Here is a 27,254-nt window from a genome sequence, read left to right as displayed (position 1 = left end):
AACAAACAATGATTGCTCGCCGCGTGACGTGAAAATCGTTGTCGGCGACATGAACGCGCAGGTAGGAAGGGAGGAAATGTACAGACTGGTAATCGGGCGAAACAGCTTGCACGCCGTAACGAATGATAACGGCCAGCGATGCGTAAACTTTGCAGCCTCCCGTGGTATGGTAGTCCGAAGCACCTTCTTCCCCCGCAAAGATATCCATAAAGCCACCTGGAGATAACCCGACTATCAAACAGAGAACCAAATCGACCACGTTCTAATCGACGGTAAATTCTTCTCGGATATAACCAATGCCCGCACATGCCGCAGTGCGAATGTAGATTCGGATCACTACTTAGTCGCTGTATGCATGCGCTCAAAACTTTCGACAGTTATCACCACGCGTCGAAGTCGAACGCCGCGGCTCAACACTGAGCGCCTGTGTAACGTATAAGTGGCTCAAGGCTACGCGCAACAGTTAGCAGTGGGCCTACCAACGGAAGAGCAGCTTGGCGCAGGTACACCGGAAGATTGCTGGAGGGACATCCGAAACGCCATAGGTACCTCGGCTACAGCACTAGGCTTCGCGACTCCGAATCACAGAAACGACTAGTACGACGGCGAATGTGAACAGTTGAAATACGAGAAGAATGCAGCATGGGCGAGAATGCTGCAACACCGTACGAGAGCGAATGAGGCTCGTTGCAGACAGGCGCGGAACAGGCAGACCTCAGTCTTCCGGATGAAGAAGCGCCAGCAGGAAGAATAAGATCGCGAAATGATGGAAGAGCTGTACCGCGCTAAGGACACACGAAAGTTCTACGAGAAGCTGAACCGCTCGCGCAGAGGCTTTGTGCCACAAGCCGACATGTGCCGAAATAATCACGGGAATATTCTCATGAGCGAGCGTGAGGTGGTCGAGAGGTGGCGGCAGCATTACCATGAGCACCTCAATGGCGACGTTGCAAGCACCGAAGGTGGCGTGGTTACAGATCTAGGAGAGCACAGGACGAAAGACTCTTCCGGCCCCTGACCTTCAAGCGATTGAAGAGGAGGTTGGCCGGTTGAAAAACAACAAAGCCGCTGGAGCAGATCAACTACCAAGCGAGCTTCTAAAATACGGTGGAGAAGCACTGGTGAGTGCACTACACCGGGTCATTACTAAGATTTGGGAGAAGGAAGTATTACCGGAGGAATGGATGGAAGGTATCCTGTGTCCCATCTACAAAAAGGGCGACAAGTTGGATAGCGGGAACTACCGCGCGATCACACTACTGAGCGCTGCCTACAAGGTACTCTCTCAAATTTTATGCCGCCGTCTATCCCTGATTGCAAGAGAGTTTGTAGCGGAATATTAGGCTGGATTTATGGATGAACGCGCTACAACGAACTAGATGTTCGCCATCCGCCAGGTGTTGCAGAAATGCCGCGAATACAAAGTGCCCACACATCACTTGTTCATCGATTTAAAACCGGCGTATGATACAATCGATCGAGAACAGCTATGGCAGATTATTATGATAGTGCGTAGTTCGAGTATCAGGGACACTCTCGAGTCCCTTCGAATCTCGCAGAGGGTTACGGTAAGGTGATGGTCTTTCGTGCTTGCTGTTCAACATTGCTTTAGAGGGTGTAATTAGGAGAGCAGGGATAAACACGAGTAGAACGATTTTCACGAAGTCCGTTCAGCTGCTTGGTTTCGCTGATGATATTGAGATTATAGCTCGTAAATTTGAGAGGATGGCGGAAACATACATCCGACTAAAGAGTGAAGCCAGGCGAATCGGATTAGTCATTAATGTGTCGCAGACAAAGTACATGATGGCAAAGGGCTCCAGGGAGGAAGCTATTTTGGACGCTGATCAGACCGGTAGTTCTGTATGAGCACAAAACATGGACCCTACGTGCAGAGGATCAACGCGCCCTTAGAGTTTTCGAACGGAAGGGGTTTGCGTACCATCTACGGCGGAGTGCAGATGGAAGACGGGACTTGGAGTAGGCGAATGAACCACGAGCTGCATCTGCTGCTGAGAGTCGAGTCCGCGCTGTCCAACGCTATGCAATTTGCTTGTTGACGTGACCACAAAGCCACACATACTCTAATTATGACTTCAATTTTGAATTACTTTATATTTGTCTACAACATATTAGACCATCTCTCAAATGCAACATTCGCCGCTACAAAGTACGGAAAAAATATTGTCATCCCTATAATTAACAGGGCACCGAATCAGCGAAAACAAAAAAAAAGGTCACTGGACATCGAAGAATAAAGAAAAAAGTGATGCAATTACTTTTAGAAGTTCACAGGAACTCTGCTGAGTTTTTTTGTCTTCATCTGCATTTTTGCGTTTTGCATGCGATGCTGGTCATAGTGCACTAAACCAGAGACGTTACTAGATGTGGGTTCCAATGGACTGTTTCAAACCAACTTTGCCACACTACAAACACCTAAGATAGGAAGGATTCAACTGTGCAAGATAAAGTACGCATTGCAAAACTATGCTTGCTTCGAATGAGTGTAGTCAGTTTCGTACCTTTTAATTCCGCCCTACGTTGCTTATCCTTTGACAGATACGCGTATTTCGACTACCACTTGTAATCTTCCTCAGTGTCAGTTATCCAGGAAGATTACAAGTGGTAGTTATGAGGAAGATTACAAGTGGTAGTCGAAATACGCGTATCTGTCAAAGTATAAGCAACATAGGGCGGAATTAAAAGATACGAAACTGATTACACTCATTCGAAGAGGGTATTCTGCTAAGAGGGTTCGAAAAGTCGGTACAAGACTATGCTTGCTGTTCACAGCACATGCACAAGTGCAATGGCTGTTGAAGCGGCTCTATCCCATTTGGCATAACGCCGTTTGGCAAAATATCATTTGGCATAAAGGCCATTTGGCATAAATGTCATTTGGCATAATGCCGTTTGGCAAAATACGAAGAATAGCCTTCTTGGAAAGAATGTGCATAATCCTTGTTATGCTATATGACCATTATGCCAAATGGCCGTTATGCCAAATGGCTTTTATGCCAAACGACATTATGCCAAATGGGGTAGATCCGTTGAAGCAATAACCAGCCAGATGCTGCATTGTTTGATCCTCACTAGAGCCACCTACTGGAGCAAATATGTACTGTTAACCCTCTAATACCCAATCCCGCCTTTAGACGGGGTGTAGTTTAAGCATGTTTGTAATTTTTGTTTCGTGGATCTAATTTTTTTATATTTTTGGCTGATATTTAGAACTGTTCTGTATATCTCGAAATGGTTTTTGGCGTATTTTAAAGCGTATTTACATTTTTTTAAATCCTTGAAAAATTGATGTTTTAGTCACCTTTTAGAAGTCATTGTTTATTTTGTATTGAATCGCTACAGTTAACAAATTTTAAATTTTTCCCACATCATTCTATCCTTGCTTAATGGTTTAAGGGAATCAAATACACTCAAAAATTATTTTCCTTAAAATTACACGGAAAATAAAATTTTCTGTGAAAAAAAATTAAAATAATAATACTTTAGCAATAATCATGAAATCTCAAAATGTTTCCATCTCAAAAAATCCGTTCCCCAAATTGGCTTCCAGGAAAAATATAAAAGTGTGGGGATGTTGAAAAATAAAAATGAGAAAAATCAAAAACTGAAATTCACGAAATCGAGAATTGAAAAGAATCATCTTCCAAAACATGTTTAAATCGTTTTTAGGGTTGTCCCCCATTTCCCGGAAAACCATTTCCCGGAAAACCGTTTCCCGGAAAGACGTTTCCCGGAAATCCATTTCCCGGAATGGACCATTCCCCGGAAATCCATTTCCCGGAATGTACCATTTCCCGGAATGCACCATTTCCCGGAATGCACCATTTCCCGGAATAAAAATAATATTTAAAATTAATTTTCCGTTTGTGTTCTGTAAATAATGGCAGTGAATTATAATTGTATAATGTTTGACAGTATTGATGTTCACAGAAGAGTAATCGATAAGGACACAAAATCATTTTCTGCAGAATACATAAGAGACCGTCATTTTTACAATTATTGTAATTCTCACAAATAGTAAATTTCTCCTTATTTCAAAGACTATTCATTTGAGTTTTTTGTTAAAATAGTTGTCAGCATCAAACCACCGACGAAATCAAACTGCTAAGTTTTCATCACATATTTTCCCTTCTTTCTAGCATAGGCTGTTCCTTCTAGTTAAATTGCTAAAATAGTTGTTGACATTAAGCTGCTAACAATTTCATAAGATATTTTGGTTGTATACCATTTCGCCGAAAACCATTTCGCGGATTTTTTTTTCGCAGTGTAACATTTACCTGAATGAACCTTTTCGCCGAACACCATTTCGCAGAATGACGGAATGTACTGTTTCGCGGAATACCATTTCGCGGAATAATACTTCACCTAATTTAATATTTTGCAAACGATAGAAGACAAGGATGGAAATCTAGTGATCATGATCAGATTTCGAATGTGTCGCGGTTGAACGGCATCGTGCGATCATAGCAACAACGATAACATTTTGTCGTCAAGCATCATAACAAACTACGGTCCTAGAAGAATGATTCGCTCGGCATGTTCGGGCGCGATGCGATCGCTATCATGAAGCTGAAATGATAAATTCGCGATTTCATTTACTTTTGGAGCATTCTTACTTCTTTAACTTGAATATATGCTTATGAAGGTATTATTTCTAATCATGAATGTGGTTTACGGGTGCATAAAGGGCCTAAATGTGATGAATAAAATTTATCATAACTTGTAACATGATCCGCTAACGGGTCATCACGCGATAAACCGTGCATCAGGTGCTTTGATTGCTCTGTGATACGAGTACGGTGTGAGGCGTCGGCTTCATGCTACTGAAAGAGCAAGGCTATCTTGGATTATTCGTATCCTGTATCATTTATCGCTTGAAGTGATTTTCTTCCATCCTTGATAGAAGAATCAACAGTGTAATTTCCGCATGGCTTGGTCAGTCAAATCAAAATCAAGAAATTTACATTTGACAAAAAAAAGAATGACAAATTATTTTCTCTGCTTTAATTCTTTAACTTTAACTATGCTTAACCTTAGCTCTCCGACTATACTAATTGTTTGTAAATCTACCATCCAGGATAAAAATTTTCCTTGTTTGATTCGTAATCTGTTCTCAAGAATTTCGAACGTAATGTCAAAGGCCATTAGGCCAGACGTCATCAGGTCGAAAGCAATCGTTGTCACATAGATTGTTCTTTTAAGCATATTGGTAACTCCATCAGAGATTCTTCCTTCTTTCAAATAAGGCTATTCTTTCCACGAAAATTATAGTTTGGCAACCGAATTGCTAAATGTTCCATGATTTGTCTTATTGGTGGTCCACTGCTAACTCCGTAGGAGGTTTGTTCTTCTTTTTAAATGTGCTCTCCTTTCTAATAACACTTGCTGGTGACCAAACTGGTATCTACAATTGAAAATTTTCCTTCTTTAAAGAATAAGTTGTTAACTTATAAGTTGCAGTGCTACCGTATTATTTAGTATGCCAGCAACTAACTTATTCTTATGAGATTTTTATTTCTTTTAATAATAGGCAGATCTTTATATCCAATTGGCCTAACATCTATTAAGCCCAGTGATTAATCGCCTCATGTCAATTGAGCCTAATCTCCCAGCATCATAATTTTCGGACTGAGCCTACTTCTCAGCTTCTACACGTACGCCCTTATTGACTGAAAGCATTATATGTTAAAATGTTGCTTTTTTGTAAACCACGTGACCGCGTAACCCTTAAGTCAAGTAACACTCCTTAGGGATAACTTTATCGGCTTTCTCTTCTTTTTGATGTTCCAACTAGCTTGTACTGTTATAACAGAAATCAAAACAAATCTTATTTTTGTATCAGAGGATTTTCTACCTATCAAATATACGCTGTTTTTTTACAGATATGCTATTGATCAGATATCAGATATCAGCCCTTCTTCACAACAAAGGCTGTTCTTTGATAAAAAAAAATATGCGTTATGCTGTTTTTAGAATAACAACTGCTAAATTAATATTATCGAAGAATTTGCCTTCTTTCATATATAAGCTGTTCTTTCGAAGTATACCCTTACAAAAATTTAATTGTTGATATGAAACATTCCATATTTCATTTGCTATTTTGAGTTTTGAATCTTAAATCTTATCATGATGTAGTCCCTCGATTAGTTAAATTTTTGTATCATATTAACGATTTTCCGTAAAACGGTGCATTCCGCGAAATGGTTAATTCCGCCAAATGTCATTACGCGGAATGTTACACCGCGAAAAGGAATTCCGCGAAATGGTTTTCGGCGAAATGTTAAACAATCGATATTTTTCTTCTTTTACACCTAGGCTGTTCTTCCGAGTTATCTTTTAAAATAGCTGTCAGCATTAACCTGTCCATGTTGTCATCAAATATTGTCCCTTATTTTAAACATAGGCTGTTCTTTCTAGTTACACTGTAAGAATAGTTGTTGGCATTAAGCTAGCAATATTTCCATATGATATATATTCCCTTCTTTTACGCATATGCCGTTCTTTCGTGTTTATCGAGATCAAACTGCTAACTATTTCATCGAATATTTTCCCTTCTTTTAAACATAGGCTGCTCTTTAAAGTTATACTGCTATACTTTCAACAAGAAGTCTTTGATATTCGTAAGATCAAAAAACTGGAAAAGAGACAATGGTAATGCTCTTGTCCCTCCGATTAGCTGTTGAGGCATACCGTAATTTAGAGACTTTAATTATTCATAATACTCGTCATAAAAAAACTAATACATACACACTTAATTTTTTTCGCTGAATCTCGGCAATTTGGCTTGCTTTTTACCGAGATTGGCACCGCCGAGCACTCAGCAAACTCGTTTTCCAACGAGATCTCAGCAATCGTGTTGTTTGTTTGCTGAGTTTCAGAAAATGTTTTGCCGAAATTCAGCTAACAAGCGTTATTTTTTACCGAGATTCAGTATAAATATTTACTGAGACACGGCGGTGCCGGCGTTTGCCGAGCTCATCTTAGTGTGTATTGAATTTAGTACATAACTTTATTATTTTTATGCAAAAAAATCTTTACAAAATAATGAAAATAATAGAAATGTTGTTTTTTGATATTGAACATGTTTTCCGGGAAATGGTCATTCCGGGAAATGGTTTTCCGGGAAATGGTACGTTCCGGGAAATGGTTTTCCGGGAAATGGTACATTCCGGGAAATGGCTTTCCGGGAAACGGGTTTCCGGGAAATGGTTTTCCGGGAAACGACGTACAATCGTTTTTAGATGACGAAAAATGATATTTAGATCAAAATCAAAAATTTGGGTATTAGAGGGTTAAATTACGTATTGCCGGAAGCCTCTGACCTCCAGAGCAATTTTGTCGAAAATAGTAGTCTTCTAACATGTTCCATTCCTTCTCGGTTATTTCGAAAGAAACTGATCTCAAAATAGATCACTGTGCGCAAATGGGTTATTTTTTTACATTGACATTCAACGCAACACGCGAATGCAATGAGAATTTCCATTGCACAAAGATCCTTGACTTCCCAGGAATTCATCCAAGATATGCACAACATGGCCTTACCGAATAACCAGTGCCGAATTCCATAAAATGTTTATTTAATGCATCTTGTTGCACAACTTACACACTTCAGTCTTGGCAGCTGGTAATATGTTAGTAGTATCCATCATTTTTTCGTTAGAGGGCGTTCATAATGACGTAGCATTTTAGAGAGGTGGGGGAGTCTGGGATTGTATGACGAGCCTTCGCTACAAGTGGGGAGGGAGACATAAAAAATCGACCAAAATGCTACGTCATTTGTGTACGCTCCTTTACAAATACACTACGAATGAGCTTGCAACACAGCTTAGTGATTTTTGAGCTATTTCACAGCTACTGAGAGCGTCCATGAACGTCAATTGAACATTTCGTATTCGTATGTCATGAGGCAGATACGATGATACCCTATGCCAAGGAAAGTCAAGTATATTCCCATTACCGAAAGATCTTGGACCAACCGGAAATTGAACCCGTCACCCACTTTCAGCATGATATTTCTGAATACCCGCGGGTTAAACGCTTTGGCTGTTATGATTCTTTTGATTTGCTGCATACCTATTCAATTGATTAATCCCAAAATGATCAGTCAAATTCTGCGTTTATTCTACAAACCTCCGGCATTTTACTTCAATGTCATAACGATGCATTAGCAAAACGTACCTGTAAAGACAAGAGAAGAAAACGTTTATTAGTATTCAGAAATGTCTAGCAATATCATGAACGTTTCGATTCAAAAGAGTTTTCATAGTACAGTTAAACGAATGACATTAGTTCGACTGATCTCGAAAAGAATTGCTTAAAAGCTTGAATATTCATTAAAATTATATTCATTTTACCTCCTACCAATAATTCAACAACGGCGTTTTCGTATGATCTCACCCTTTTCGGTGATTTTCGTACCCGTGCACACCTATGGTCCTGCTGACTGAAACATTAATCCGTCCACCGACTGACCGAATGATGCGCCACGTCGAGTTTCCGTAATAATTTAATTTGTAGCGATTTTTGCGTTCTTCTCACCATTTTCGTACGCCCGAGTGTCGTATTTGGTCGTTCCATATCCGCCTCACCACTTTGCACTTTCTCTCGAGCCAGTTTTCCCGGTTGCTGCTGGCAGGGAACCGCCCTAGCAGTGATGGGAAAATGTTTAAACATGATGAATCTTTCACGGTGAAATTATTCTCGATCGGTTCACTTGGCTTGTGGCGGGAAAATCCGGGAAAACTTTGTCGACCCATTCCTCCCTTGTTGCTGCGTTTCGCGATATGGAAAATGATAAAAAATACTTCGTCATAAATATCCGGTAATAGCAGTTTATGGCTGTTGTGAAAAATCTGATCTACATTTTTCTCGTTTTGGATGCGGTGATTTTTTATTCATGAAGCTAATAGAAAAAAGTGAAATGCAGTTTTTACATTGCCTACCTCTCCCCCAATGGAACGGCGATATTGTGTGACGGAGGTAATGTAAAAACAACATTTTGTGCTTCCTCGTTTGGCCCAAGTGTGACACATACTCTTTACGAACAGGCGACTGGTTGGCCGGCCGACCATCACACCGTCGTCGTCGTCGTGTTATTATAGATGGCTTTCAAATATTCATTCGATTTATATGCAAATGGTAATACCAAATTCAATTCCACGCAAATTGCATTTCGACTACGCTTTTATTGCCTCTTTATTAACCGGCGCCGATTGCCGACTGACTATTACGCACAGTAGGGAGGTAGGTACGTTACGACATGCTCGATGGATGTTCACAATGTTTCGAATTTCAGTTGATTGAAAGTGTCACTCCGGTGTCGCATTGGTGCGTGGAAAATGCGCTTCTCTTTTATATATACAGGTCCCACAACAGTAACCTATAAGCAGCATCACATGCCATCCGCCATATCAAATAGCAAGTTAATTCCAAAACTGGTCGAACGGGGCATCCAGTTATATACAGTTTGATTCAAGTTGTTGTTGATAATGTGACTTCATACCATTTTTGTAAGCAAAGACTGGAATAACGTAAACGCATGTATACAAATTTAAATTTCTGACTCACGTCCTGTTCAAAAGACTGAGACATCTTGAGGAGTCCTTTACTAGCAAATTTAAAAAAGGACACGGACACCGTTTTCAGCTAGAGGCTGTACAGACTGAATGAAGCTTAACCCTACCTAGACAAGGGACACACGGAGCATGCACCAGTGGATATGGAGAAGAAACTATTCTCACGAAAGTTTCATTGCTGGTAGCGTGAATCGAAACCTCACCCCATAGTGTGCAGCGATTAGAAGCATGGTGACCCAAACCGCACGGCTACGAGGCTCCACGTATGTAAGGCTGGTTTTCGTGAGAGCCTATCAAAGACGGATCAAATGTTTAAGCAGCGGTTCATCCTAGCCCGTTTTCTTCATTTAAAAGAAATGTGCTGTGACAGATAATGCCAGAACATGGATTTCCGGTGAAACTAAAAAGGCTGATGCGTGTAACAATTTACGAGGGATAACGACAACACATCAACAGATTAATATTTATTCTTCAATCACTTAACCTAATTTATAGCTCTTTTGTCCACTTGGTACAGCGCCTAAATGTATTCTATTGGGATTCTATTCTAATTGTACTATATAGAACTGGTTGCCGTTGAGCTGCTTTCACTTTTACAGTATCATGGTAGAATGATGAGTACGAGGATGTTGATGTGTGGCTGTTCATTGTTCCTGTTTCCAGTCCGATTGGGGGTCTCCATAATGGGTTGCCGTTCGCCGATGTCCAACTATGCGGGTTCATTTGAGCCATGGGCTCAGAAGAGGGTTAGTGTCAGCTGCTCTCAGGGGGAAAGAGCAACTGACGAAAGTGCCGGGGCTGGGATCGAACCCATGACCATTTGCTTATGAAGCAAACATACGACCAATTACGCCACGGGCCCCCGCTATAGATAAATATATGTGATTCTTTAAAGATCTACCACCGCTTTTACTATGTTTTGACTTCTAAGTTATGAGTTAGATTCTACGTACCTCAAACAGCAAAAAAACAAAAGAAAAAAAAAAAACAAAAGAGTCACCAGACCGAAAAAAAGTGTCTCGTTTTCTCAATTGAGAAACGCATTTGCTACTCGAACAATAAAACCGCCATAAATCCAGTGCCTTCGGCATTGGGATCGCTTGCACCGCCGCACACACCAGAGCACGATTTTCCGAAAGAGGCACTCGCAAGCTTTATTGGATGCATTATTCTGTCTGGGTGTTCTTTTTTTCTCATGCTTCACACCTACCGCCCTTTCTATCTGTGCTCTGCGAGCTTTTCGAAAACACGAAATGTCACATTAGTTTCCAATATAGATCGTGATGAACGACGCAGCAGGGACAACAATGATGTGGATGGCTGGTTGATAGCATTTTATGTGACGAACGGGACTTTTGCTTGAACAGGAGTTGCGGAGAAATTCTGAGATACGGTTGTTGGGAATAAAAAAAATCTGTGCATGGTTCAATGTTGATGTTTATTTGAAGTTTGCATTTAGAATTCTCTGCATCTTATACTTTTACTACATCTGCATTAGACCGTCCCTTATTTTGCAAAAGTTGGAAATGTTATAAGTTCGTTGTTGGAAAATGAAAACTCAGAAATGATCGTGTAAAAATTTGAAGTCCGTATCTCAAGGCTAAGTGGTCCCTCTAGGGGCCTAAAGTTGTCAAAAATTGTATGTGACTAAAAAAACCCAGATTAATCCACCTAGTGGTGATAGTGCCTTTCTCGTCGAACATGTACACATGATCTTTCCTTGGTTGGGATACAACTGGGATGGTTTTGCTTCAGAATGTTGGCTTCAGCCTTTTGGGGGAATCGAAAACACTAGTTTATGATTTTTTCCGACGTTTCGATCTGTATGGCGCCTTTTCAAGGGTTCAATCGGTCAAGGTTTCCTAGTCAAGATGGCCTAGCCTAACTTAAAAATGTCATACGGAAGTTTTGGTATTTATTGAGTCCGTTCGGTTTGAAACCGTCGTGATGTGGACAATCTCCTACCTATCGGGCGGTTTAGAATTCGGTCCTGTTTTTGGAATCTTCTACTATTGTTTGTTAAGCTAGTTTCTGTGCTAGGGCCATCATTCCGAAGCATGATCTTTCCGTCGACGTAATGCGAACTGTTCCTGAATCCTGAGAATACCTTATTTAGAAAAGCAATAATTTTAATAAAATTGGGAAATTTATTAATTGAACATATTCCGACGTTACGTTAAACGTATAGACTGGGCTGAAAAATATCAGAATTTTCAGTTGACTGCTTGAGCACCTTCACTATCACTGAAGACCGATCAACATCAAGACGATAATTACAAGCTAGGATATAACGTCTTTCACAATCACAGATGACTTTACGCCAGGCCTGCCCAACCTTTCGTGGCCGCGGGCCACAAGTGATACTCCATACCAGTCGACGGGCCAGACATTAAATTTCGACATCAAATTTCGAAAGCACGAATGCAACAGAGAAATTTTGTACATCCGATTACCCGTTCTGACGGCAAATCACACCACTGACGTCATTTGGGTCATAAAATGTGAGCAAGAATTCTTGATTGTTTTGCAAAAATCATCCTGAATACTTTTTTTCTGAATTTTGCCGAACTGCAGGTTGCAGCAAACAATTTGCTGAAATTCAGCAAACTTTCCTGTTTCGTTCAGTAAACTCTGCTGTTCAGCAGCAACGTTTTTCTGAAATTCAGTAAATTTTGATGAAATTCTGCTTCAAATTTGGCTGTACCTTTCAAGTTTAAAATTTTTAAATTTATGTATTTAATTTTTTTAATCTTTGAAAATTCTTAACAAAACACTCCTCCAAAACACTTATTTCGAGTTTATTTTTAATATTAAATTTTATTTAAATATGAAATATCTTCAAATATTTCAATCCTTGGGCCAAGTTTAATTCATCGATTCTGCGGGCCGTATGTTGGACAGCCCTGCTTTACGGTCTTCGACATAGTTTTTTCTTCACACTTTAGGCTATATTTTATTATCATAGGTTACAAAATTCATGTAAAATTTGACAAAAAATGCAAGCAAGTGAAATTGCCCATACTAAATCCCATAAAAAAAATCCCAGTAGTTTTAGACGGAAAAGAGGATTGAAAAAACTTTCTCCGGGGTTGCTTTAGTACAGACAAACAGACATATCATTCGTAACATATTGCTATTATATTCATCGTTACGAAAAAAATAATCGCCAAATGCTAATCAGGTTGCGTTTCACTGCGGCTTGATGTTGGTAGTGAGTAGACGTCAAACAAGCAACAACGATTAATACATATTTGTTTCCACCGTTGAAAACAAGGACGATGGAGAGTGAGTAGAGTAAGACGTCTGTATGTATGTGGCCTTAGTTCAGTCAAGATTTTGTTTTCTTACACATATTTATCGCTTGCATTGACTTTGTTCATTTTTGAAGTTCCTGCGAAGCACCCTAGGAAGCATCCAATGCTGGTTTTGCATCACTATCGGTAGCCTCTATTGTGGTCTGCGCCTATTTTCTTGCTAATCGTTCCTCATGGTTTAAAATAAGACCGCGGTTCGATGTGTCGCATGCATAGGTTTGGTTCTTTTTGGCATTTGGCCACTTCCGGCTGGACACCCTAGATCGGTCCTGGAACACTATCGGTAGCCTTTATAAAGATCTTCGTTGTGGTCTGAGCCTATTTTCTGACTAATCGTTCATCACGTTATTTAAAAAGCCGCTGTTTAATGTGCCGCAGGCATGGGTTTTGATATCTACTACATTTTACCACTTCCAGTGGGACACCGGAACCGGTTCCAGAACTCTATCGGTTGATCCAAATATGATCTGAAACTATTCTCTTTTATTAACCGTTTATCAGGTTGCCTGAAGAGCTTGCGATTTGATGCGTCGCATGTAAGGGGTTGGTTAACTTTTATACTTGGCTACTTCCGTCGTGACATCTGGAACCGGTTCAGTAACACTAACGGTTCCGATATGGTGTGAGAATGTTTCCCTGCCCACTGTTCATCAGGCTATCGAAAAAGCCGCTGTTTGTTGTATCGCATGTATGGCTTTGGTTCACATTCATCTTTGGCCACATCCGGCGGATCACCCGGAACCGGTTCCGGAACACTACTGGTTCAGATATGATCCGAGAATATTTTCCTGCCTACTGTTCATCAGGCTATCGAAAAAGCCGCTGTTTGATGTATCGCATGCATGGGTTTGGTTCACTTTCATATTTAGGCAGTTCCGGCGGAACACCCAGAACCGGTTCCGGAATACTACCGGTTCAGATATGGTCTGAGAATGTTTTCCTTCCTACTGTTTATCAGGTTATCGAAAAATCCGCTGTTTGATGTGTCGCATGTATGGCTTTGGTTCACATTCATATTTGGACACATCCGGCGGATCACCCGGAACCGGTTCCGGAACACTAACGGTTCCGATATGGTCTGAGAATGTTTCCCTGCCCACTGTTCATCAGGCTATCGAAAAAGCCGCTGTTTGTTGTATCGCATGTATGGCTTTGGTTCACATTCATCTTTGGCCACATCCGGCGGATCACCCGGAACCGGTTCCGGAACACTACTGGTTCAGATATGATCCGAGAATATTTTCCTGCCTACTGTTCATCAGGCTATCGAAAAAGCCGCTGTTTGATGTATCGCATGCATGGGTTTGGATCACTTTCATATTTAGCCAGTTCCGGCGGAACACCCAGAACCGGTTCCGGAATACTACCGGTTCAGATATGGTCTGAGAATGTTTTCCTGCCTACTGTTTATCAGGTTATCGAAAAATCCGCTGTTTGATGTGTCGCATGTATGGCTTTGGTTCACATTCATATTTGGACACATCCGGCGGATCACCCGGAACCGGTTCCGGAACACTACCGGTTCAGATATGATCCGAGAATATTTTCCTGCCTACTGTTCATCAGGCTATCGAAAAAGCCGCTGTTTGATGTATCGCATGCATGGATATGGTTCACTTTCATATTTAGCCACTTCCGGCGGAACACCCAGAACCGGTTCCGGAATACTACCGGTGCAGATATGGTCTGAGAATGTTTTCCTGCCTACTGTTTATTAGGTTATCGAAAAATCCGCTGTTTGATGTGTCGCATGAAGGGTTTGGTTCACTTTCATATTTGGCCACTTCCGGCGGGTCACCCGGAACCGGTTCCGGAACACTACCGGTTCAGATATGGCCCGAGACTATTTTCCTGTTTACCGTTCATCATGTTTTCGAAAGTGCCGTGGTTTGATGTGTCGCATGAATGGGTTTGTAGCGTTTTCATATCTGGTCCCTTCCTGGGGTACCGATCCGGAACACCTAAATGGCCATAACTCCGGAACGGCTGGACCGATCCGAACCATTTTCAATAGGAAACAATGGGACCAGATTCCGCGTCGAATGAACCGTTGGTCATTAAAATCGGTTGAGGTTTACTGCCAAAAAGTGATGTGAGTTTTTTTGTACACACACATACACACACACATACATACACACACACACACACATACATACACACACAGACATCACCTGAATTCGTCGAGCTGAGTTGATTGGTATATGTGACTCGACCCTCCGGGCCTTCTATCAAAAAGTCATTTTTGGAGTGAACATATAGCCTTTCCAGTACACTTAGTGTACGAGAAAGGCAAAACATGAAATTTTGTCGACAAAAAAATACACTGTACACTATGCTACTAGAACCGATGATTTTACGACCCTCGAGGGCCAAAAATGTGTTTAGAATTGCGATATCTCCACGATTTTTTCAAGAGAAATCTCCGCAATCTTGACCAGGGATGGTGTGATTTAAAAGGAATCGCTAAAGAAGTTTCTTGACCGATTCCTGGCAGAAACTTTCTACAGTGACTGCTATTTGAATTGTCATTTTTCGCAACTTTTTTTCTTGGGCGATTCAGGCGAGGAATTTCCCGTGCATCAAGATAGGCCGAGATATTCCTTCCTCAATGAAAAATGTCGAATGTTTACAAGCCTGACTGTAACCCTCAAAGATGCATATCCAGAGCTCTAGAGTAAGACAAAACTGATCTAGATCACTTAAGATAGATCACGATCAGAACCGAAGACGTAAGAACGTAGTACTAACTAATCCGAAGCACTTTAGAAAACAAGATGCATATATAGAGCTCTGGAGAAATATATGGAAATAAATAAAACTGATCTAGATCAGTTACAGCAGATCTATCCCAAAGCCGAAGATGTAAAATGTAGCAGCTATCAAAATAAAGTACTTTGCCGAAGACTTCAACCCTCTAGGATGCAAGTTGTAACCGTTCGTAAACTATTCTTGAGGATTTGGTTAAAGCACGGTGGCTTAAGCACCACTCTCAAAGAGAGACCACCGGTCGTGTTGAAATTTGCCCGACTTTGCAAGAGACTATTTCACTCAGGGACGGTTTTGAACGGTTCTTGGTAAACGGCAGAATTTCTTCGAACGCAAATTTAACTCCAACTCTTTCACAGGCTAAAAGATACTTAGGGAAAACCGAAGGGATTCTTACTCATCCGAGCGATGTAACGGAACTAAAACGTAACGGAAGGTAGTGAGTATGTTTATTTAATTAAGCGATGTGAAACGTAACGGAACTAAACGAAATTTCAAACTTTCTACTATTTATTCTAGGAATTCATTCGTGTTGGACGGAAGATATTCATACGGGATGGAAAAGAGCAAACATGGCCATGTTTAAAAAAGTCCTCACGTACCTGCGCAGGTTTTTCGACGATACGATGCTCGGTGACGGGGGACGTAGCTCGAAGATGGCGACGACTTCGACGTTCGGAGATGGCGGTCAGCAATGGTGTTCGCCGGCGTGACCGTGCTGCGATTTGGCGCGCAGCGATGACGAAGGACCCGTGTGCAGTATGGCCGAATTACCGGTGCGGAGGGAGTGGCGGTTGGTTGGAAGCTTCCGATTGTTCTACTCGAGAGGGAAACGGCGGATGCCGCTTGTACCCGGGAGGATCCTCCTCCGGTCGATAGAAAGGCACCAAAAGCCCAGCGATCCGGCTTCGCGTACTTAGATTCCTGCTATGACCGAGCGGGGAATGGTACGTTCTCTATTTTCCGGATTTGGATCGGATTCGCGGCGTGCTGTTGACGACACGCTTCAGCGAATCGCCTCTCGTACTCCGGTCCTCGGGGATTGACGGACGGGACCTTACCTTCGGCTTTTGGCGACCGACGGGAGAACCTCGCTACTAGATGAAAGAGCGACTTCACTCGCGCCTCCGTTTGACTGCCTACTGGAGGCGGGCCTTTGCTGGGCACACGGGTCGCGAAGATCCAGACGGAAATGGCGGTACACTCCACCAGAAGTTCCCCGATTCGGCGATGACGGTTGCCGAACGAAATTCACAAAAACCAGCCGTACGAAAAAAGCGCTGGGCGCTACACGTCCAACAGGAACTACTATTAGATTTAAGCACTTTAACTTTAATTAGAATTTAATTACCTTTTTTCGTAGATAGTTCCATAACTCAATAAAAATTCAGCAGAAACCGCGAAATCTCGGACCTCGGTCCACTAAACGTGAAAGAAAGACACCAAAAACGTTTAACATCACTTTTACATTAAGAAACTCACTCACTACTTTTACCTTTAATTTGCAAAAATAACTTGCACCATAATAAACTTCAATTAACTTCAACTCAATCTTAGACTGAACTCAAACTCAATATAACTTTCGAATAACTTGGACTTGACTCGCGCACTTCTGCTTTCCAGCCGTACTCGTAGCGAAATGACCGAGTCAGAATATCACTTGCGCCTCGAAACTGTGCCGCTTTTCAAAAGTCCCACAATTGAAATTGCTAACTATTATTCCAAATCGCGCCAACTAATTCGGCATGGCGATTTCCATGCATGGCGACAAAATTGCAGCGCGACTGTAATCCGCCAAAAAGTATGTAAGCGCCATGCGTATCATGCTATAAAAGCGCTTAACACGAAAGCTTTAACACATACTATGACATACATGAGCATAAGTAACAGGCATGGACCGATTTTACAGACAAATGAAATATTTCAATATCGCTAATATAAATAAAAACAAAAATTTAAATAACTTTTAGTCCATTAATTAATTTTTTATTCAATTTTATCTAAAAAAACGCAAAACGTTACAAAGTTCCAGTAGAGAGACATGCAAAAAAAAAAACAAAAAAATGTCAAGAGCAGTTTTTTTTTTGCTTTTCGGGTCTGTCACTGCGACCAGTTCTATTGTAATATCTATTGTAACATTACGCGTATCCTTAGTGTAGTGCATGTCGCATTACTCAATTGCCATTGAAGGGCAATAAAGTAGGGAACCGCGCCACTTGGGCGGTGGCTTCTATATTCGTCTGTTTTCCACTATAACTCAGTCAAATTTGAACCAATTGACACAACTTTTGGAATGTGGTGAAATAGGTATAGTATCTACCCGTGTACAACATTTCAAGTCAATTGGTTCAAAATTGACTGAGTTATAGTGGAAAACAGACGAATATAGAAGCCACCGCCCAAGTGGCGCGATACCCTATCGATTTTGATACATTTTTTGTTTTGCTTTCTGAGAAATTTCTTTCTAATAGAGAACAAAACAAGAGTACTGATAGTTGGCCATGCATCGGAAACCTAGCTCCACCCTTGTTTACCGCTAAATACTCCCCTTCTTACCCGGGTTTTAACATTAGCAGCAATACCATTCCAATAATGGAACATGTGTTCATAAGGGTTCTAGTATGTTCCTTGCGTACTAACACTTTCCAGTTTTCGAAGAGTTAGTACATACATGGACCCCTAACCCAATTTGATTTCCTTTGCATTGAGTTTGGCCTCAGATAGTGATGTTTTTAAGAGATCACAGCAGGCGATGCGCGCGGGCGCCTATGTTTTGAGTTATCTGTCACGTTTTTGATCGACTCCGCGTATTCGAACGACCGCATAGTGAAATAATTGCCGGTGCTACGCCATCCTTAGAAGAAAATTGTGAGCGCCTAATAGGGTATCGGGATGCTTCGTTGGCATAGTTCCCTCGTTCGGCCTATCTCAAATCTAGCCAAAAACTCAAAGAAACACGCATAACTGGATATCGGAAAAGCTATGCGGCAAACAACTGTAACATTTCGTTTCAATTTGAGCACTTTGGAGCATTAAAATTGAATGAAAATGTCACTTTGTTTAGCTTTTGTAGACGCCATGATTCTTCGGCTTAGTGGGTAGTCTATACACATGATTATAAATGGCATGATTCTGGAACATTTCGAACTGATTTTTCAATTACACAACATTTGATGCGACGGTCAAAGACTCTATTTTGAACTTGTATATTTGTTTTCAACGAATAATAAATATTTTACAAATTGAATGTGGGCCGAATATTGAGGACATTTTTTTCACTATGTACCCAAATCTTGGCCCATCAGTAAAGTGAGGTCAACAACACCGATAAAGTGACGTCAACAACATTGCTTGCGTAAGAACCAGAAAGAACGAACAGGAAGAAAGATTTTGTGTACGGTGACTGTAAAAATATAACAGAATAATAGGGTTTTTTACAGTTTTTTGAAAATTTGGCTCCAAAAATGTAATTTACAAGTAAGATTGCTGAACAAACAGATATAATACTTCAGCAGAAATACTGAAAAAATGAGATAATAAGTGGTTCTAGTGCATGGAAAGCAATAGGCCAACGTTGTATCCACTAATAGGCCAATTTTTGTACCATAGACCAACGTTGCATACCATCGCATCGAATCTTTTCAACTTAATTAAGTAAAATCTTCAATATTTACGTTAGTTTACTTCCAATTGGTAAAACATGCATTGCCTAGAGTGTGTAATAGGGTCAACATATTATTTCTAGTGGTATTAAATCATGAGTTATGGTCAAAATTGTCAAGGCGGCATGCAAATTAGGCCAAGCAATGGTACATATACCCTAGTATCGGTTGTGATTTTAATTGGGCTCCTACTTTCAAGTTCCTGTGCATTGGAAATGTATGATTAGCATTACGAGAAGAAAACAGCAATTAGCCCGGAAGCAACAATCGAAAACGGTCACGTATTTTCTAGCTTCTAAAGCCTGTATCCGCAATAATCGGGACACAGAAGTATAGGCTGTAGCTCTGTAATGAATCGGTAAAATTGACCAAATAATTGACTGAGAACTCTTTGATGTATGTTTATTATTTGTGCCAAATTTCATAAAAATCGATGCATTACTTTTAACTGTGGATGAAAAACAAACAGACGTGGTTTTAAGCATTTTGTACAATCATGATCAATTTTCATTCGCATAGTAGATGGTTCTTTTACGCTACAGTTCAAAGTTCTGTGATGATAATTATGAAATTTCGTTAGCAGTTATGATACTTATAGAGACACTTTCTTGCAAAATTTCATCAACTTTTATCGATTGGTTCGAAAGCTACTGGTGTTGATAAGGGTGAGTGTTAGTGAAAATTTTTCGTGTTTTTCATGTGCGATATTTGCCTATTCATAACTTTTTAATTTCTCTACCAATTTTCATGAAATTTTCACAGAAGCTAGTATATTATGTGTATATTATGCCTGCAAAATTTGATGATTATTGGTATAGTACTTTCAATAGTACAATCAAAACAATAAAGGGTGCTGACTAATTTCTGTCTGAGAGGCTAAAATCACGTTCAGTCCCAAAACATGTTTCGACTATAAAATTGTTGATAATGCATCGATTTTTTTGAAATTTTGCCCATGCCACAAATGTAGATTGAGAGGTTTGTGTTCAAAATTTCAACCATTTCCTTTGCCAAATTCAAAAGTTACAGCGCTGACAAGCAAAACTTGGGGCTGTACAAAATTCAATGGCGCACATTTTACTCTTTCGTTGCTACAACAAAAAGTACTGCACCGATTCACATGAAATTTTGTAGGTGAAATGAACACATCTTAAGAGGTTATTAGACAAAATTTGAACAATTTTAATGTATCTATTGCAGAGTTACAGCTGTGTTTCTGTGTCCCGAATATTGCGGATACAGGCTTTGAGTGTCTCATTTCATTGGTTTGGAGATCTTTCTTATTTCTATGAGATGCCTTAATGTTGAAAGTGTGAGCCTGTAAACATTTCCCAATTTAGTTGATTACAATTTGATTGTTTTAGTATAACCGGGGAAGGGATCAAAATATGTTTATCTCGTTTCAGAGAGCGAGCCCGGGCATATGGGGAAATTCCTATGTCCCATCCCAGGAAGAGGAGCCTTGACGGAGTGACATTAACTTTCTTAGCAAAGTCACTCCCAACCAAGGGGCTAGTCGCTTGGAACATTGTGCCAAGAGGTGCCAAGCACACCGTCTTATACGCTGTGTGGCACACCGAGGCACTCTGAGGCACAATTTTGACACTTGAGTTTGGGTAAAAAAAACTAGGCAACCATGTGCATTTAACCTGCAAAATGAAAACAAACAGTTGGTTGTCTTGGTAGTTGCCAAGCAAAATCTGAATCATCAAGCAGTGGCTCTTCGGGGCACACTGAGGCACAATTCAATACCCGGTGGCACACTGAAAATAATTGGCGCAAATAAAGATGTGCTCAGCGACTCCCCCTTGCTCCCAACGTTTTTGCTTAACTTCTATACCACATACTACACGGAGCGGTTGGTACGAGATGTAGTTTAGTTTTATTTTCATTCAATTACGCTGCACAGAAGGCCTGACCGCTTCAATGCTTGTAATGCATCACTGATTCACTGCAAGTATTGATAATGACAAGAAAAATGATAGAAGTAGTCGATTCTATCATTTTCCAGGATTCTTCCAAGTGATGGCTGTGTATGTGTAGACTAGACTAGACTAGACTAGACTAGATAGTGATGTTCTTAACTATATGCAAAGTAAAGTTGGTAAAATTAGTTTTATTCAAAGACTGGAAGTCATCACAACACCAGTAGCAAGGACTAAATACTATAATGCTTTTAATTACACAAGTTTACAGCATTTTTGTACACGGTAATCTGATGGTCATTTTTAGTGAAGAACCATGCCCTGAGTTCAAAAACGTGAAGGCAAAAAATACAGTAAGGCGGAAATTTTTTCGACATTCCATACAGAGTTGATGATTTGAAATCGATTTTTGTTCTATTTTTAAGCAAAGTCACTCACTTCAAACTTCTCATTCTTCGTAATCAATGCTCCGATTGAGCTGAATTTTTTACTGTAACTCGCCTACGTATGGTATGTCAAATAAACGTTGAGAAAGAATTTTAAGTTGGTTTTTTATTTATTAAAAAAAAATACATTTCCTCATATATTTTTGGAAATTTTGCTAAAATTTAAGAAGATCGTCCAAAAAACTCGTTAATATCTTGAATTTCATCAATCTGACGCAAAACCTGCATTCAGATGATCGAATGGTATTGTATTCAGCTTTTAATTTATGGAAAAATATTTGAAATTGGTTGAACAAAACGCAAGATATTTGAATTTTAGTAAATTCCATATTTAAAAAAAATGCAAAACTCGATATTGAGCTTAAACTCAAAAAGGGAAAACATCCTTTTGCATATAAAACAAACCAAATGATCCATAAACAAATGCGCAACGATCCATAAAAAATATCATTTCATGGGGTCTTGTAAGCAATTTTATTGCTCTTTTCGCATAAACTATGGATCGTATTGCACTTTTGTATGGATCATTACTGCTTTTTTAGGGATTTTCAGTTCAATTCTGTGGAACATGCAAATATATGTTATGGATCGTTTCGTATTTGTTTAAGGATCGTTTTTGTGGTTTTACTGGTACAAAAAAATTACGGGCCTTCTCAATACAAATTTTTTCGTTCCAAATTTCCCAACAAGACCAGTAGACCAATCATTAAGCAAACGAATGACTTAATTACTGCTTACTGCATTCGTTTTTATTGTATGACAAGCTTTGGCATCTGAAGGATCGAATGAGCTGAAAAATAAGTTTGTTTAGATAAAATGCGTTCAGGAAAGCTATGAAACTGTGTGGTAGTTCTTGTGTTCTGAAGAAAACCTTAAAAAATAAGAAACTTGATCTTCGAAAAAATGTTGTGGAAATGCCTTTATCGTTTTTTCCCAAATTTTGATCAAGGCATTCCTTAGACAACTTGTTGAGAAAGCGAATGTGATGAAAGTTTAGATAATTTTCGGTATTTAATGATAAAAAATGTTGAATCATTAAAAAACACCTTTGTGCAAATGCGAATTTGAAAAATTATGTTATTTGTTGGAGAACTCGACTGTTCTTTAAAATATCAAGACAATTGAAAGGAAATATAAAAGTATGGAGTACAATATGCTATACTCTGAAAGAAGTTGGCAAAAATCATTAGAACAGTTCATTCAATTTGATAAACAAAGTGTATTTATAATTTCTAAAACAGTCTATATTTTAGATTCCCCGAAGGAAGAAGGTTAAATAAATATAACCGAAATATCGGATGTAGGAGCAAAACAGCCTTTTGCTACCCACTCAGACTGCCAGAGCCGAGAAATTCCTACAAACTGTAGAATTCACAGTCGTAAAATCACACGTTCATAATTATTACTATATTCTATTGTATCGTAACAGGGGTCTCCAATTAGCCTAGTGATTAAGGCTATGGATCGCCAATCCGGAGACGGCGGGTTCGATTCCCGTTCCAGTCGGGAAAATTTTCTCGACTCCCTGGGCATAGTGTACCAATATACTTGCCTCACATTATACAAATTCATGCAATGGCAGACAAAGGAAGCCCTTCAATTGATAACTGTGAAAGTGCTCAAACAACACTAAGTTGAAGCAAGGCAGGCCAAGTCCCAGTAGGGACGTAGAGCAATAAAAGAGTAGAAAAAGAAGAACCCGGAACCGGTTGCAGAACGCTACCAGTTGCCTCAAATATAGTATGTAGCTATTTTTTGTCAAAAGCTATTAGCTTAGCTAAACAGCCGTGATTTGAAGTTTGGCATGCGTGGTTTTGGTTCATTTTTATATTTGGACACTTTCAGTGGGACACCTGGAACCGATTCCGGAACACTACTGGTTCAGAAATGGTCTGAGACTATATTCCTGCATTCCGTTCATCAAGTTATAGTAAAAGCGGCGATTTGATGAGTTGTATGCATGGGTTTGGTCCACTGTTATGTTTGGTCACTTTTGGCGGGACACCTAGAACCGGTTCCGAAACACTACCGGTTCAGATATGGTCAGAGACTATTTTCCTGCTCACCGTATATCAGATTATCAAAAAAGCGGTGATTTGATGTGTATGCGACATGGGTTTGGTTCACTTTTATTTTTGGGCACTTCCGACAGAACACACGGAACCGGTTCTGGAACACTACCGGTTCGATTTTTTTTCTAAACCATAGGGGGATAATCTGCTCAACAGACACCCTAACAGGAAGGTTAGGGTAGTGTAGGTCTGAGGCCGTCTTCTACAACAAAAGTAAAAGCCAGGACTACTCTCTCCTCGTACCCACTAAACCAGTCCTATGGTCGCCAAACCCTACGTCTCTCCGGAACCACCAAGAAGGTATTGCTTCAAAGAGAGGCTAGCGCACATCGCACCCTCAAGGTTAGCAGCGTAGCCTACGAACATCGATGACTCGCTCTGGAGAGTCCATCACGGTAACATGCTGGTGCTTAGCCAGTTTAGCAAGTGGTCCTCGCCACTTCCTTTGTCCTCGGAAGGCGGGCAGGGTCAACCCCGCCCGCGCCCAACTGCTTTGCAGACATCAAGAACTGATGCCCACGTGCAACCCGATCTGACCTGCTGAAGGCAAGGGTATCACTACCCTTCAGGCCCTATCAGCTGCACCAGAAGGTTGCTGACAGCAGGGTCTCCACCTGCCCCGACCCTTGCCGGGGACCCCTTTCCAACCGCAGGCTCGGATTCAACCCAGTAGACCGACACCACGACAGCACCACTACCGAGACTTCCTCTCCGCGGCCACTTAATCGCTGTAAGGGTTGATCTCGACCGCAGGGCACCGGTATGACCTACGAAGCCGACTCCGAACCCCTGGACCACCTCTTGTACTGCATCTGGACTAGCCACTCTCCGAGTCCACGCGCCACCTCCTCTGTAGCTCCCAGACGATATGGGTGATAGCCGTTGAAACGGCGTTCCAGCCAAACTCATCCCTACACATCCTCTAGACCAAGTTGTCCGGGTTTGTGTCCTCCCCGCATGTGGCGAGCATGCGGTCATGCATTGTGCGAAAACTCGGGCACACGAACAAAACGTGTTCCACCGTTTCCTCTAAACCATTGCACACTGGGCATTCGGGAGAATCCGCATGCCCGAAACGGTGTAGATACTGTCGGAAGCAACCATGACCTGTAAGGACCTGTGTCAGGTGGAATGTAACTTCCCCATGGCGCCTATTAACCCAACTATCTACCATCGGTATCAACCTATAGGTCCACCTTCATTTGGTCGAACTGTCCCACGCGCGCTGTCATTTGACCATAGAGGCCATCCTGGCAGTCTGCCCGAGCAGAAGGGAATACCTTTCAAATACCATGCTGACACTAACCTGTGCTGTAATATCTAGACTTGTTATTATTATATTATTCTACAAAATGTTATGAGAACAACGCAATAACAATTGGAAGTATGTGAGCAGAGTTTGCTATTGGTGGGGTATTTGTTGATTTAGCAGTGAAATAACTGAAGAACATATTTTGGTATTATATCATGGTGTTAACGAACAAATGCGCGATTTAATAACAAAAAATGTTATTACTTTGTTATTCAATACCTTTTGGATAACAAATAAAGCACTTAAAATTTTAGATATTCATTTATCATTGAAATAACAATACTTGTTATTTTCTAGGTGTTATTGATACAAAATTATGGTATTCGTTTTTGTTATTTTGCATCTTATGTCCACCAAATGAAGGGCATATCGTGGTATGATTGTATATAAGATTAATGCCTAAATATGTTATACACTTGCTATTCTTTTCTGTTCGGGTGCGTATGCCTCTTGTGCCGCACATTTCGAAGCACTCCATGTCCTCACTGATAAGAATGCTGTTAGGCACCATACCAGTAATAACGCAGAGAGCGTCGTGTGACACGGTACGGTACGCGCTCGCAACCCTCAGGCACATAAGCCTGTAAGTACTTTCCAGCTTCCGTCGGTAGCATTCAGTACTTAGCGCGGTACCCCACGCCGGGCCGCCATACCTAAGTATGGACGTAGCAACACTAGCCAGAAGCTTGCGCTTACTGGCGTACACCGCTGAGCTATTGGACATCATCCGGGACAGTGCCGCAATAGCTGTGGAGGCTCTTTTACAGGCATAATCGACGTGGCTACCGAAGGTAAGCTTATCGTCGATCATCACGCCCAAGTGTTTGACGGAGCGCTTTGACAGGATAGTGCACTCTCCTACACTGATCTCCGTCTGCTGCTCCGACTTCCGGTTGTTAACAACCGTCACCTCTGTCTTGTGGTGAGCCAGCTCCGGTTTCCTGGACCGCATCCACGCCTCCACAACCTTGATCGAGTGGTTGGTAGTCCACTTTACCTCCTCGATCTTTTCACCGTAGACTTCGAGCGTAATGTCGTCGGCAAATCCGGCAATCTCCACTCCCAATGGGTACGCTAACCTCAACACCTCGTCGTACATGACATTCCATAACACCGGACCCAGGATGGAACCTTGCGGGACTTCTGAGGTTATGTGAAAGCACTTCCGACCCACCTCCGTGTCGTAGACTAGTACACGATTATGAAAGTAACTTCCGAGAATGTTGTACAGGTATTCCGGTATCCCCAGACGCAAGAGCGCATCGGCAATAGCAGACCAGCTGGCGCTATTAAATCATTCCATACATCCAGTGTCACTACCGCGCAAAAGCGAATTCCCCTCCTCTTAGGCTCGAGTGCTTTCTCGGCGGTTTTTGTAACCGACAAGATAGCGTCTACGGAGGACCTCCCCTTCCGGAAGCCGTACTGGTTGCTCGAAAGACCATTTTCGCCCTCGGTGAACCTCAACATTCTATTGAGGATGATATTTTCGAGCACCTTCCCCGCCGTGTCCATCAAGCATATTGGTCTATATGCCGACGGGTCTCCGGGTGGTTTCCCCGCCTTTGGCAATAGTACCAGGCTCTGCCTCTTCCAAGCTTCTGGGAAAACTCCCTCGTCCAGGCATTTCTGCATAGCAGACCTGAACATCTCGGGTGCTTCTGCAATAGCTACTTTTAAGGCCAGGTTCGGAACTCCGTCCGGACCTGGGGCCTTACCTACGCTAAGGGACTTAGCTATCCCCGCAAGTTCCACATCGGTGACCCTCTCCTCATCACCAGCCCCAGTCCCCGGCTGTTCTACGAAAGCAGGCCAAGTACTAGGCTCATGACGCGGAAAAAGTCCTCCAACATCTCTGGAGATTGCTCTGTAGGAGCCATCAAACCTCTCGTCTTGGCCATAACGATCCTGTAGGCGTCAGCCCACGGGTTTGTATTGGCACTCTGACAACATAGGCAAAATAAGGTGTTTTATCTGTATAGTGTTTTATTTGTGTATGGGTCATGAAAGTTATAGCAGAAGCGCTTAATAAACCCTAGCATATTATTAGCCCTGTGAATGATTGCGCTGTAGTGGTCAACGAATGTAAGTTTAGAGTCTAAGATTACTCCTGAATCCCTAACCCGTTCACATTTTTCCACATTCTTATTTCCTAATGCAA

Source organism: Aedes albopictus, chromosome 3 (genome assembly GCF_035046485.1).
Source record: "Aedes albopictus strain Foshan chromosome 3, AalbF5, whole genome shotgun sequence".
In the NCBI taxonomy this organism is placed as follows: domain Eukaryota; kingdom Metazoa; phylum Arthropoda; class Insecta; order Diptera; family Culicidae; genus Aedes; species Aedes albopictus.
The sequence above is the reverse complement of the archived record's forward strand: the minus strand, read 5'-3'. Positions refer to the sequence as shown.